This window comes from Castanea sativa, chromosome 3 (genome assembly GCF_040712315.1).
Source record: "Castanea sativa cultivar Marrone di Chiusa Pesio chromosome 3, ASM4071231v1".
Classification (NCBI taxonomy): domain Eukaryota; kingdom Viridiplantae; phylum Streptophyta; class Magnoliopsida; order Fagales; family Fagaceae; genus Castanea; species Castanea sativa.
In genome coordinates, this window is record NC_134015.1 from 20,703,275 (window position 1) to 20,710,117 (window position 6,843).

Consider the following 6,843-nt stretch of genomic DNA (forward strand, 5'->3'; position numbering starts at 1 on the left):
AGAATTGGAGGTCCTTTGCTTTTATCAGTCCACAGTAAAGGTTTTTAAATTACAAACCACTGTATATCCTCTTATAGTTCGTTAAGTATAAAAATACGAATTATTTAAGGGTAGAACAATAGTTTTAGTTAGTTATGCCTTTATTTACATTGTACACTTTCTTTACATGTATACTATATAGAGATGGAATGATGTATTGTTTTCATAAAACTATTTTGCTCTCACAGTCATTGGGAAATAGGAAATTAAACTTGTAATTACTTGTTCCCTACTTTATATATATATATATATATATATATATATATATATATATATATATATATATATATATAATTGTAACTTCTTAGTAATACTGTTAAGAGAAATAAAAGTTTAATCCCCACTCTGTAACGAGGAAAGATGAAGTTCGAAAATGGAGAATCAAGCTTAAGGTGTATGAAAATCATTGAAACTGAAAGGATGTTTTCTGTGCTCTTGCGGATGATGACCCCATCATTAAAAAAAATCCCTAAGACCCTCCTAAGTATATTTATTAAGGAAATTCAAGTAGTTGAAAATAGAAAAGAAGTCGTTGATCTTTACCATTCTAGGGCTTTGTTTGATACTATTCTTATAAACCAGTGGCGGAGCCAGGATCTAACTTGAGGAGAGCAAAAATTACATTTGACATCACATTTATACACGTGCAAGCGAATATATATATATAGTATTTGAGATCAATTTGCAAAATAACAATTCATTCATGCGTATATTAAGCAATATTTGAATGAAAAAAAATTCAAAATAAAATAATATATTCATTATATTATTTATCTATTAGGGGATTATTTAAATAAAAAATTATTTTAAAATTGTAATTATAAAAAATTTTATATCAGGAGGGTTTTGAAAAACATACCCCAAGCCCCCTGGCTCCACCCCTGTCATAGACGGGCATGTCATTCATGAAGGGGCTTGGGGTATGTTTTTCAAAGTAAAAACTCACATTTTAAATAAGAATATATGACATTAAAGTAAATTATTCACATTACAATAAATCTTCAAAGGTAACGGTAATATGTATTTTCATATATACAGAGTACTTAAGAATATTTTCTCATACAAAATATATATATATATATATATATATATATATATATATATATATATATATATATATATATATATATAGAGAGAGAGAGAGAGAGAGAGAGAGAGAGAGAGAGAGAGAGAGATGTTGGAAACTATTTACCAAATCCAAAATTGGAGCTAGTTCTAATACTCTTATGTATAACGATATCTCCATTATTTTTGTGTAGTTACGAGCCATTTGATCATACATTCAGCCATCTCAATCAATGTATGTTTCTTTAAGCATTTCAACCATTCACGTTTACCCTCTATAGCTTCTGGATCGTGTACTAGTGCCACTGATCTAGTACATTCTTGATAACCCCCCAAAATACATTTGGCAAAACGTTCAACGTTCAATGCTTTTAGTTTTTCTTCGCAGTCTTTGAATTTTGCATCAAGGCAAGTTAAAAATGTACCACGAGAGTTATCAAGTTTTGAGGGATGAGAAAGCGATATTGGGAGTGGAGAGGAATAGAAAGTTGTAGTGGGAAGGTCATTAGCTTGCACTTTAATGAAAATAAAGATAATTACCACCATAAATTTTCCAAAAGGTTTCTTAGCCATGGGATTGTTTTTTCTCACTTTAGATTTAAAAAAAAAATATCTTAACTCCAAAACAATAATTAGAACTTAAATCTCATGCCTTATATACAATTGAATGTTTTAACACATTTGAAATAATTTATAAATTAACCTATGAATTTATTTTTAAATATTCATATTCATCAAATAAGTGTTTTATTTTTTATTTTTGAATAATTGTAACTTTTGGAAGTATGAACATTTTAAAGTTAAATGGATTCTATGTAAGTAATGTCCTTTGGCTACAATCACAAGTTTTCATAATACTTTATATTCTAACCTATGAATTTATTTTTTATGTATCCACGTCCAAATAAGTGTTTTTTTTTAATAATGGGGACTTTTGGAAGTCTAAAATTTTTTAAGTTAAATGGATTTTATGTAACGTCTTTTCATATTTAAATGAATTATGATTATACATTTAATTTTAGGCCAATAAATTAAATAACCTCAGTCATTTTGAAATATATCACCGATTCACGATAAAGGAAAGTCAATGCATTGATTCAATGTTTAAGGAGGTTTGGCATACCTCTAATACTTTTTTAACTAGATATTTCATGTTGTTTGAAATATACAACGGCAAGTGACAGTAAGTTTTAGGGTGTGTTTATTTGGAGGTAAAATAGGGTAGATGGAAAACTTTAGAGAGAAAATGGAAAGAAAAACTTTTTTGGTGGATGTTTGGTTGGAGGGATGGGAAGGAAAAAAAATTGGTGGGGCCCGGGTGTTTTTCTCCCTGGACCCACCAAAATGTTTTATCTTCAAAATAGAGAGAAAACTGAGTGGGAGGAATTTGATAGGCAAATGACGAAAATGCCCATGTACACTTGCACATGGGCTTGTCCAATCCGTTGCTTTTTTTTTTTTTTTTTTGGTCTGTGGACTTTGTACGATGCCTATTCCTTATTTTTTTTTTTTTTTCCTTTTTGATTTCCTAGGCAGGCTTCGTCCAATTGCTCTTTTTTTTTTCTTTTTTTTTTCTCATTTACTTTCTTTTGTGATTTTTCGTTTTTTCTTTTTTTTTTAGTCGTGATTTTTTTTTTCTAGATATGATTTTTTTTTCTAATAAATTTGGGTGATTGCTTTTTTTTTTTGTCACTTTTTGTTTTTTTGTTTTAATAGGGCATCATTTTTTAATAAGAGTATATGAATAAATTAAGTACCGAAGATAAGACAAACCCGGCTTAAGGATTGCAAATTGCAATATGGTACAACATCGATCCTCATCTATCTTTAATTTTTTTTGGAAATATTAAATATATTGGCTTTACAAATTCATTTTAGGTGGTTTTAACTTTAAATATTAATTTACTTTAATTTTGATGTTATATTTAAATAATAAATCAATGAAAAATCAAAACAAAAATATTGTCTATATATATTCCTCTTGGATAGTTTTAACTGTTTATATAATTTTGCTTTTACATATTCATCTACTGTAATTTAGATGTTCATAATTGAAAAAAAATGAAATTAATGAAGAATCCAATATATATATAAAGGTATTCACAAATCTTGCTTAATCTTTGATGATAGAAAAGTTACAGCATGACAACTCCCCTAGAGGAGGAGTGAATCAAGCATGTTATAGATCTTCTACTAGAGGTTTGAACCCCTATGTTCCTATTATTGACTAATTTATATGTGTTCCTACGAGTATTTTTTTATCATTTTATTTACAATATTAAATGTTTTCAATGAATGGTGTTTGTTGTTGACCTGATTTAGGGAAGAATCATATTATAATAAGCCTTTTTTTTTTTTTTTTTTTATTGTTGTCAAGTTTTAGTTTATTTAGAAAATAACATGATAGTCTAGACAATATGATTATGGTGAAAAATAGTTCACGCAGTTGAAGAAGATGGAAGTTGTAAATTTTGATTTTTTTGACTAAACAGAACTTGGAAGCCTCCAATCAGCAATCTAAGTGTTCCTTGTTCAAAATGCTTGCTAACTCAAGTCAAGCCAAAGTCTATGGATATAAAATGCTCATAGTTTCGATAGATACCACCAAAATTTTGAGAAAAAGTTCAAATAAGTAAGCCACTTTTAAGATATTTAAATTTTAGAAAAGGATACTGGAATCAAAAATTTATTGCATATTGATAAAGATATATGAAATTATTATTTTTACATTCGATCTAATTGTGGATTTAAAAACATGTTGAATGCATTTTAAAAAGTAGAGTTCTTCAAATTTTCTTGAATATCAAAATATTAAAGCTAGAAACAATCCAAATAATTAGATTACACATATGACATCCCTTTGGCTTTCTAGCTAAGTAATCAAACCTAAAGGCAAGTGACAAGTGATCTTTCTACAAGTCTTAAAAAGCATTCTTTACAAAATGCAGGATGAGAGAAGTTCTATTCGTTGCGGATGATGACCCCATCATTAAAAAAATCCGTACGAGCCTCCTAAGTATATTTATTAAGGAAATTCAAGTAGTTGAAAATAGAAAAATAGTCGTTGATCTTTACCGTTCTAGGGCTTTGTTTGACACCATTCTCATAAACAAGGGGATGTCATTCACGAAGGCGCTTGAGGAATATTTTTCAAAGTAAAAACTCACATTTTAAATAAGAATATATGACATTAAAGTAAATTACTCACATTACAATAAATCTTCAAAGGTAACGGTAATATGTATTTTCATATATACAGAGTACTTAATAATATTTTCTCATACAAAATAGATATAAATATATATATATATATATATATATATATATATATATATATATATAGAGAGAGAGAGAGAGAGAGAGAGAGAGAGAGATGTTGGAAACTATTTACCAAATCCAAAATTGGAGCTAGTTCTTATACTCTATGTATAACGATATCTCAATTATTTTTGTGTAGTTTCGAGCCATTTGATCATACATTCAGCCATCTCAATCAATGTATGTTTCTTTAAGCATTTCAACCATTCACGTTTACCCTCTATAGCTTCTGGATCGTGTACTAGTGCCACTGATCTAGTACATTCTTGATAACCCCCCAAAATACATTTGGCAAAACGTTCAACGTTCAATGCTTTTAGTTTTTCTTCGCAGTCTTTGAATTTTGCATCAAGGCAAGTTAAAAATGTACCACGAGAGTTATCAAGTTTTGAGGGATGAGAAAGCGATATTGGGAGTGGAGAGGAATAGTAAGTTGTAGTGGTAAGGTCATTAGCTTGCACTTTAATGAAAATAAAGATAATTACCACCATAAATTTTCCAAAAGGTTTCTTAGCCATGGGATTGTTTTTTCTCACTTTAGATTTAAAAAAAAATATCTTAACTCCAAAACAATAATTAGAACTTAAATCTCATGCCTTATATACGATTGAATGTTTTAACACATTTGAAATAATTTATAAATTAACCTATGAATTTATTTTTAAATATTCATGTCCATCAAATAAGTGTTTTATTTTTTATTTTTTAATAATTGTAACTTTTGGAAGTATGAACATTTTAAAGTTAAATGGATTCTATGTAAGTAATGTCCTTTGGCTACAATCACAAGTTTTCATAATACTTTATATTCTAACCTATGAATTTATTTTTTATGTATCCACGTCCAAATAAGTGTTTTTTTAATAATGGGGACTTTTGGAAGTCTAAATTTTTTTAAGTTAAATGGATTTTATGTAAGTAACGTCTTTTCATATTTTAATGAATTATGATGATACATTTAATTTTAGGCCAATAAATTAAATAACCTCAGTCATTTTGAAATATATCACCGATTCACGATAAAGGAAAGTCAATGCATTGATTCAATGTTTAAGGAGGTTTGGCATACCTCTAATACTTTTTTAACTAGATATTTCATGTTGTTTGAAATATACAACGGCAAGTGACAGTAAGTTTTAGGGTGTGTGTTTATTTGGAGGTAAAATAGGATGGATGGAAAACTTTAGAGAGAAAATAGGAAGGAAAACTTTTTTGGAGTGCATTTGGTTAGATGGAGAGGAAGGAAAATAAATGGTGGGACCTGGGTGTTTTCTCTCCAGGCCTACTAAAAAGTTTTCTCTTCAAAATGCAGAGAAAACTGAAATGAGAAAATGAGGCTATTTAATGGACAAAAATGCCCATGTGCACTTGCACATGGATAATTCATCCAATTCCTTTCTTCTCCCCCCTTCCCCCCTTTTTTGTTTTGTGCTTTACTGGCTAGTGGGCACATTGGTTTTTTTTTTTTTTTGAGGTGTGGGTGTGATAGTAGTTTTGTTTTTTTTTGTTTTATTTTGTTTAACGAGACATGGCTTTTTTTTTATATGATTTTTATTTTTTAATAAATTGGGTGATTGTTTTTTTTTTTTGGTTGTTTGTCACTTTTTTGTTTTAATTGGTCATCATTTTTTAAAACAAGGGGTGTATGAGTAAATTTATACAAACTCACTTTGTCCATCCCTCCACTTTTCCACTCCCAACCAAATAAAAATGAGATAAATTAAAAAAATTTCTATCCTCCCACTTTTCCACTCTTCCAACCAAAAAAACCCTTAGAGTGTGTTTATTTGAAGGTGAAATAAAGTGAATAGAACACTTTGGAGAGAAAATGGAAAGGAAAACTTTTTTGGTGGATGTCTAGTTGGAGGGATGGGAAGGGAAAAAATTGGTGGGGCCCGGGTGTTTTTCTCCCTAGACCCACTAAAATGTTTTCTCTTCAAAATAGAGAGAAAACTGAGGGGGAGGAATTTGATAGGCAAATGACGAAAATGCCCATGTACACTTGCACATGGGCTTGTCCAATCCGTTGCTATTTTTTTTTTTTGTCTGGTATGTAGACTTTGTACGATGCCTATTCCTTTTTTTTTTTTTTTTTCCTTTTTGATTTCCTGGGCAAGCTTCGTCCAATTGCTCTTTTTATTTTCTTTTTTTTTTTCTCTCTTTTGCTTTGTTTTGTGATTTTGCTTTTTTTCTTTTTTTTAGACGTGATTTTTTTTTCTAGATATGATTTTTATTTCCTAATAAATTTGGGTGATTGCTTTTTTTTTTTTTGTCACTTTTTATTTTAATAGGGCATCATTTTTTAATAAGAGTACATGAGTAAATTAAGTACAAGAGATAAGACAAACCCGGCTCAAGGATTGCAAATTGCAATATGGTACAACATCGATCCTCATCTATCTTTAATTTTTTTTTTGGAAA